Genomic DNA, 9,210 nt, shown 5'->3' on the forward strand with positions numbered 1-9,210 from the left:
CCACAAAAGAGCTGAGGGCATACAATGGAGAAAAGAAAGTCTTTTCAACAAATGGTGCTGGGAAAACTGGAAAGCCACATGGAAAAGAATGAAAATTGAACATTCTTTTTCACCATTCATCAAAATGGATCAAAGACCTAAAGTTGAGACCTGAAACCATAAGGCTTCTGGAAGAAAACGTAGGCAGTACACTCTTTGACATCAGTATTAAAAGGATCTTTTTGGACACCACGTCTTCTCAGAGAAGGGAAAAAATAGAAAGAATAAACAAATGAGACTTCATCAGACTAAAGAGATTCTTCAAGGCAAATGAAAACAGGATTGAAACAAAAAACAACCCACTAACTGGGGAAAAGTATTTGCAAGTCATATATCTGACAAAGGCTTAATATCCATAATATATAAAGAACTCTCACAACTCAATAACAAAAAGTCAAACAACCCGATCAAAAAATGGGCTGGAGACATGAACAGACATTTCTCCAAGGAAGATATACGGATGGCCAATAGGCACATGAAAAGATCCTCATCATCGCTGATCATCAGGGAAATGCAAATCAAAACTACACTAAGATGTCACCTTACACCCATTAGAATGACAAAAATATCTAAAACTAACAGTAACAAACGTTGGAGAGGTTGTGGTGAAAAAAGAACCCTCATACACTGCTGGTGGAAATGCAAACTGGTGCAGCCACTATGGAAAACAGTATGGAGATTCCTCAAAAAATTAAAAATAGAACTACCATACAATCCAGCCATTCCACTACTGGGTATCTATCCAAAGAGCTTGAAGTCAGCAATCCCAAAAGTCCTATGTACCCCAATGTTCATTGCAGCATCATTTACAATAGCCAAGACATGGAAGCAACCTAAGTGCCCATCAACAGATGAATGGATAAAGAAGGTGTGGTACATATATACAATGGAATACTACTCAGCTGCAAAACAGAACAAAATCATTCCATTTGCAATAACATGGACGGACCTTGAGGGAATTATGTTAAGTGAAATAAGCCAGCTAGAGAAGGATAATCTGAGTATGACTCCACTCATATGAGGAATTTAAAAATGTGGACTAAGAGAACGGTTTAGTGGATACCAGGGGAAAGGTGGGGTCGGGGGTGGGCACAAAGGGTGAAGTGGTGCACCTACAACACGAATGACAAACACTAATGTACAACTGAAATTTCACAAGATTGTAATCTATCATTAACTCAATTAAAAAAAAAAAAACTTTAGTCTTTCCTTTCAAGTTTTAAAATTAACTCAGACTATACCAAAGTCTGGTTACCCTGTCCAACAAGTCAGGCTTTTCTTGGTCTTGGCCATCTCAATAAATGATAATTCTATTTTTCCTATTTTATTTGTTTTTGGTTTGCCTTACTGGAATAGAAGGTATACAAGATCAAGATTTCTGTTTAGTTCATTTCAATATGCCTTATATCTAGAAAGTAGGATGGACACTAAATAAATATTTGTTGAATAGATGTTGAATTGAGCGGTCACTTTTCTGCACACTTCCACCTGGATTTCTGAGTATGAATAAATCACTCTCATTTACATTGTAGTTCATTTGTCTCTTATTACAATTCTTATTACAATCTGCCTCTTTCAGCAATTCTTTATGTTTTTAAGTAACTGCAGTGCTGGTCTATAAATGCCTCGAGAATGAGGTTTTGTTTACCTACCACAGTACCATGCCAGGAATAGATGCTCAACTACTGCTAATAGTTTTTTAAATCTCCAGTTGGATTCTAAAAGAACAATGAAGAGTGTTATTTATAAGAAAGCCATGAGTCTGCATTACATAAAAAGCACGACTTATTCTCTAGAAGTCTATGTTCTATAGGTGGTCATTTCAAGTCAGTCTATGTTGATTTAACTCTAGATGCTTAGTTATTAGTAGCTTATACTACTTTTTCTCCCCTCATGTTTTATAGAGTCCAATAGAGTGCTCTTATATTTATCAATTTTTGTCCAAGACTCCAGCTACATTGCTTGGTTCCAATAATTATTAGAAATAATCAGGGCTCTGGGTGAAAAGGAGCAAAAATTCATTTCAGGGAGTTCAAATATAAGTGATCCTTTCCTTTTTTGATTTATAGACTTGTATGGCTCGGAAACACCACAAAATCCTTTTTATAGGCTGAGAATAAAACTTTTATATTGATATTTAATCCTTTTTAGTCCTTGTAAAAAATTTTTGGTAGTTTTTCAGCAATAGACTAGTGATAAAAGAGAAACAGCAGCAACTGGGACAAAAATGTAGTCAGGAGAAAACCATAAACAGACATTTAGGAACATGTATTTTTATCTGTCATATTATTACTAATGGGACAAAAATGGAAACAATCATTTATGGTGAAGAAATTGTCAATAAAGTTTGATGTACTGATACATAGAATTTTATTATGAGCCTTAAAATGATGTTTAAATAATATTGAGATGTTGTTCATTTTATAATGTTAATTAAAATGTGATAAAATATATTTTTAATAATTACTTTGAAAAATTTCCAACACTCAATAAAATTAAAAGAAAATACATCAATAATTTTAACTATACTTCAAGGTCCTGAGTATACAGATGGCATTTGTTTTACAATTTTACATTGTTAAATTGTCCAGTCATCCATAATGAACATTCTTTGCTTTCATTTTTGGAAAAAATATTCAAAAGAGAAAATGTATGTACTTGTATGGGTTATCAATCTAATTTAGGTAATTCTACATTAAAAATTTAAAGGCCTCTATGGGCCCTGTTATGCCCATAATTTATCTCTTCATTCAGTCAATCTAAGAACTATTTTCTGAGTATATGAGGTATGCCAATTACTATGATAGATGCTGGAGCTGTGTTGTTGAGTGAGGCAGTAACCTGCTCTCATAGACCTGCAGATCTTTCTCACGACTGTTAAAACTTGGCACTATATTCCTGATCTGCTCACCCACCAGGCTGAGTGCAGGAGAAGTCCAGGGCGACACCAATAATACTTATGTCTCTACTACTGAGCATCATGTCTGGCACATGCAGTGGCTCTTTACATGTTTTTTGAATAAATATAAAGAGTGGTATTTTTAAAACTCTAAAGCTCATTGTAAGTTTTCAGGTCAACACTTGCCACTGAAGGAGTCACCAAGAGGTGAAATACAATTGTAGGATATGCACAGGTAACACCTACTGTACAGAGACTTCTTAAAGTGCCACTGCTGATTTTCTTGCCATGAAATAAAATTGTTTGTAAGCCATAGTACTACATAAGAAAGCAAAAGCTGATAACTGAAATGTTTAGGCTTCTAGTGTTACCAAATTTTAGTAAAAAATAATATTGGTTTCTAGTATTACTAAGTTTTAATAGAAATGTTTCTTAAAGTGTGTTTTAATAATCATTTAATAAAATACATTAAAATATATTTCAATAAAAATATAAATTTAAATACATATTTAAGAACTACTTTCCTGCTTCTTATGAAAATGCCCTTGGGATAACTTAGAAAGGAGTAAGCACTGCATTTGGAAAGAACATCCTTGACAGATGGTTTGGAGAGAAGAAGGTTCTTGTTTCTGCTTTGAGAAGCAGAAAGATCTAAGCTCAGGTCACAAAGGGGGACTCGTGTGGTTCAGGTGGGTGTGAAGTCCAACCAAATGTCTTGGCTTTTCCCAACATTAGTAAGGCCATGGTCTAATGGTGCTATGTTCATTAGCCATGTCCATTATGTAGCAAATGCCTAGTCCTGGCTGTGAGAGTATCCTGCTTTAGAACTAGATGAGAACTAAAAAAGCACATGGCTGGTGTTTCATTCTTGGCCCACTTTGGTCTCTTCTCCTTTTTAAGAGCCTTATGTTAAGTGGACTCAACTTAATCAGTAAATGACCACAAGTTAGAGACATGGGATGAGCTCTTTCCCTTCTTCCTAATACCTTTAGCATTGGCAATGATAATGTCATACTTGGGCCCTCAAAAGCTAACACACATATAAAAAAAGTAAAACGATAAAACCTTTTATAGCTAAACAAAGAAATGAATTGACACTGAATGTATTTTTTTAAGTCAGAATGATTTTAAAATAGGAAAATATCTTTGTTTTTTTTCCTGATAACTCCATAGGATTGAGGAAAGCTTGTTTTTTTTTCTTTTTATTGTTCCACTAGTTTTCCTGCCATTTGTTCAGATAGAAAGAGAGAAATTTATGACTACTATATTATTACAAGTCTCAACCCATTTACAATTCTAATAAACATGTTTGATATGGTTTCAGGAAAAAACAATGTGCATTGTATTAAGACCACAAAATCACATCTTTTAATATACTTTCAATATTGATAATGAATTAGTAAAAATGTATGTTTTGTCTTAACCTTTTAGTAGTAACAGACAAAATGTGGAAACAACTCAGATGCCCTTCAACAGCTAGATGGTTAAGAAACTGTCATACATCCATACCATGGAATACTCCTCAGGGGTAAAAAGGAACACATTATATATATATGTTACAACCTGGATAAATTTCCAGAGAATTATACTGAGAGAAAAAGTCAGGCCCCAGAAGTTATAAACTCTATGAGTTTGTATGTACATAACATTTGTGAGATGACAAAAATATAGAAATGGAAAACAGATTAGTGATTGCCAGGAGTCAGGCTGGCAATGAGGAAGGCTGGAGGGATGTGGATGGCAGGAGGGATGTGGGTGTGGCTCAAAGAAACCAACATGAGGGAACCTGTGGTGATGGAGATGTTCCAAGTCTTGACTGTATCAATTTCAACATCCTAGTTGTGGTGTTGTTCTATAGTTCTGCAAGATGTTATCAATGAGGGAAACTGGGTAAAGGATACATAGAATCTCTCTGCATTATTTCTCACAACAACATATGAACCTTCAATGATCTCAAAATGAAATTTTTTTTTTTCAAAATGAAAATTTTAATTAAAACTGTGCTGCTCTGGATTTAAAATCAAAGAACCTATGTTTGAACCCTGGTAAATCTGCCAGCTGTAGACAATAAGAGGGTTGTTGACATGATTAATTAGATTATCAATGTAAAAATCATATTTTAAAAAGGAAGAGTTGTACAAATTCTAAATACATAAATTTTGAGGTAAGTTATTTAAGAAAGTCTAACATTTTTTCAACTTATAGTTTATAAAAATGTTTAAATGCCTACATAAGCAAAACACCTAACAAGTTATAATAGGTTTTAAACACTTGTCAGCAGGATGCCGATGCTTCAGAACTCCCATAGGTTGAATAAGAGCTGGTATCGCATCGTTTAGCTTTCCTTCTCCCAACTTCGATGGATCTCAGACTCTAAGATACACACTTTAGTAATTATTGATTTATAATATGTATATCACTGTTTAAAACATGTGGAAAATACTATTTAAAGTCATGTAAATACATGTAAATTATTAGGCGAATACAAGGTAAAATAAAGTATAATGTATAATGTAATTTGAGCTATTATGTGAATCACAGCAGTCACTGTATATGGATTATCTCATTTACTCCTCATACGAACTACATATAATTGGTATTATTCATAAATTCATTAGGAAGATTAAAACTAGATGCAGAGGATAAATAACTTTTCTAAGGCATGTTACAGGCTCTTAACATCAGCCCTGATATCAGTTCCCCCACATTGAACCCAGCCTATATAGGCTTAAAACTAAAACCCACCTCCCCCTTTCCTGCTTCTCTAGCTCCACTCACATATAAATACCTGTTTCTTGAAACTTGGACTCCTTGAGCTTTACAACTAAATGGGAGTTACAAATTGTTAAAAGCCCAGGTGGCCTGGAGTGGGAGGCACACTAAAGTTTAGCTAATCATGGGTCCTTGAAGTTTGCCAGGAAAGCTGCTGTCTCAAGAATATCAAGAAGCAGAGGCTTCCCAGGCCTCAACTACTAGACTCCCGGTGCTCGAATGCTCCTCAAACAAGAAGAGGAGAAAAGGGCTAAGGACGCCCACCTGCCATCCTCCTATCTCACCCTCCCCCTAGCCTCGCTGCAAGCAGCCTCTCAAGGCCAAACACAGGCTGGTGGAAAAGCACCGAGCTGCACAAGCTACATGTTCCCCCTCCCCTACCCAAAACCCCAAATAAAAATCCCTACCCATTCCTCATCAGGGAGCTAGCAGTTTTTGAGGCATGAGCCCTTGCTTTGTTCCCTGTGCTTGGCATAGTAAAAGCCTTTCTTCTCCACTCAAGACTCTGTTCTCGTTATTTTGATTGGCATCGGGTTCAGAGACCAAGCTTTCGGTTACAATCCCACTTTATGAACTGAGGAAACTAGACACAAATGTTGACTAACCTCCCATGGTCATGTAGCATGGAAGTGGAGGAGCTGGGGTTGAATCCAGGCAGAATGGTTTTTTAGGGGATGGAAAAATTTCTCCCTTCTCCTCTTGGTTCTTATGACTGGTCAAATAATTATAATAACATAAAGGAGGTTACCAGGAGAAAATCAAACAAGGTTTAATATGTGCACACAGCTAATTCACACAAATAATCCCAAAGACAGTCAGGCAGAACTGAGGTATGTGTGTCATTCTGGACTAAGGAGAAAGGGGCAGGGATCCGGGCCTTCAAGGGAAAGAAACATGAAAAGAGTTAATGTTTGTAAGCAAAAGTTTGTTGGGCCATGTACAGACAATGGGACACAGAGAGAACTTTGATCAAAGGGACCTTGCTTGGTTTCTCAATGTCTACCAAACCTAGTTCAGATTATACTATAGTTTCTATGGTAGCTCCTTCCTAGAATAGGCCTCCTATCTTAAATTATTCTAGGCAGTTAAGGGGAAGGTCGAAGTTTCTTTCTGAGATTTTTCTTCTTAAAAATAATCAGCCCAAAATAACCCTCAGGCCAAAAAAGACATTTTGGGATGGTAAATTCTGCTCCCCTACAGTTTCAAGCCAAACCTTTTACTACTATACTTTGAATCTTCCTATAGCACATACAGACATACACACACACACATGCATTCACACAGATGGCTTAATTTAAATTTCGTTTACATTGTATCCTTCCCCAAACTGACAATAACTCAATCATTTGCTTTGTTTCACGTAATACCTCACGGGGTCTCTGGTGTGCTGTCACCCTCATTTCAATGAGTCAATAAGCCTGACTTTATTGGACTACAGATCTGTCCCTGGTGGTTTTACACTGATTACATAGAATAATTTCCACAAGTATTCTAGGAGGTACTTTATTACCATGCTCATTTTTATTGAAGTCAATTAATTTGTTCAAGTTTATTCAAATAGTAATTATCAAGGACAAGACTCACATACAGGTTCTAGATATCTCTATTTACTCTTGACCACTATAGTATCAGGACAATAGTCAAGACTTGAGAGAAAAATTCACGTCTTCAGCATTTTGATAGCTGAAACTAAAAGAAAGTGCAAAATTGCTCAAGGAAATCAGGGAAATTAAGGACAATGAACTGGATTTGTAAAATATAAGTACTATACATAGAGGCAGAAAAAGAGAGATGAAGACAATGTGAGAGGTGGCTTACATACCAGCTTTGGGGGATGGGGCACAGAGTGAAGAAGATAGCCAGTTTCAGAAAGGAAGTTAAAGTGCTGTCACACATAACTGAGAGTTTCAGTAAAGTAAAAAGAGGAAAAAAGGCTTTGAATTGACTGGAGATATCCATGTACTTTAGAGCAGGTTTAGCAGAGTGGTGGGATTTAAAAATACATTTCAGGAGTAGAATTCTGCGGAGGAAATTAGATATAAGAAAATGGAGATAGCAGATATAAAACCTTTAAAAAAAAAGAAAGAAAGAAGCCAGCCTTAGCAAAGGTAAGGGCTATTTTTAAGTGTGAGACAAGGTCAAAACATTCTTTTTCATTTGGTCAACAAAAAAGTAAGAATGTTTATAGCTGGAGGAAAAAGTTCTAGTCCAGAGAAAGGTTAAAAATAGAGGTGACAGAAAAAAAGAGGAAACGCTTGCTAGGGGAAATTATTGGAGGAGATAACAAAAAATGAAATCAAGATTATATTTTTGGAAACGTACACTCTCATTTATTGGTAGACAAACTTGAAATAGACAAATGTTTCCAATGAGAAAAATTAGAAAAGGTAAATAAAATACCAAAAATTATTTGGAGGAATTGGAGGGCTTCTAACCATAATCAGGACTTAAAGAGCCAGATCCCGGAGAAAAGGAAAGCTTACATAGGAGATCCTAAGTTTATGCAAACCACTTTTTCCCTCAGGCATTTGCCTAGTTTTTGTGTAGGGAAAGTGACTAAGAAGTCAGAGGTCAGATGCTAAGAGGAAGAGGAGCCAACAAAACTCTGGGCAATCTACTGGAGTAGAGAAAATAAAAAATTGGAGGTAATAAGTCGAGATAACCAGGAGTTTAGAGGCCAAGATCCTGGAGAGCAGGGAGGTACAGAGATGTGTAACCAGTATTTAGCCCCTGCTGTCCTGCTGAAACATTCCCCTCGTTCATCTACAGAGTAGACAGTATGACAGCAGCCTACATAGTGCAAAAGAATAAGAAGTAAAGCGCAAAGGGAGGGGCTGCAAAGCAGAATGGAGTTGCTAGGAGACAAAATGGACTATAGGAGGGCCCTAGGAATCTTCCTTGGCTACTGGTTATGTCCTCTGGTGTCCTACACCCTCAGAGTGTGGGTGAACTAAAGGGAGATTTATGCCTTTCAAAGACTACAAACTACAGTTTGTATAGAAACCATGAAACAGCTCTGTTCCCTGCCCAAATCGCCAGAAGATAGGATAAATCCTCTGTGAAAGTAGAGAATATCACCCATAGCCTTTTCAATTTTGCATATCAAATTTTCAGCAGTCTTTCAAAAAAACAATAAGCATGCTAAGACAAATACAGGAGAAATAATAGAAAACAGAAATAAACCTATAAGTGATCAATATCAGAATCTATAGGAACAAATAACTACAGATATAATATTTATAATTCAATTTAAAAAGTAACCACTGTACCAATGGAAACACGGGCAAAAACTTGAACAGATACGTCACAAAGAGATTGCCAATAGGTCAGTAGGTGTATGAAACTGTGTTCAACTGTATTAGCTATCTGGGAAACGCAAATCAGAATCTCAGTTAAATTCTACTGAAGACTTAGCAGAACAGTGGAAATTAAAATATCTAGCATGGAGGTTGGCAAAGAAATGGAGTAACTGGAAACTTTACACTATTGGTAGCAATAAA

This window comes from Equus przewalskii, chromosome 8, assembly GCF_037783145.1.
Source record: "Equus przewalskii isolate Varuska chromosome 8, EquPr2, whole genome shotgun sequence".
NCBI lineage: Eukaryota > Metazoa > Chordata > Mammalia > Perissodactyla > Equidae > Equus > Equus przewalskii.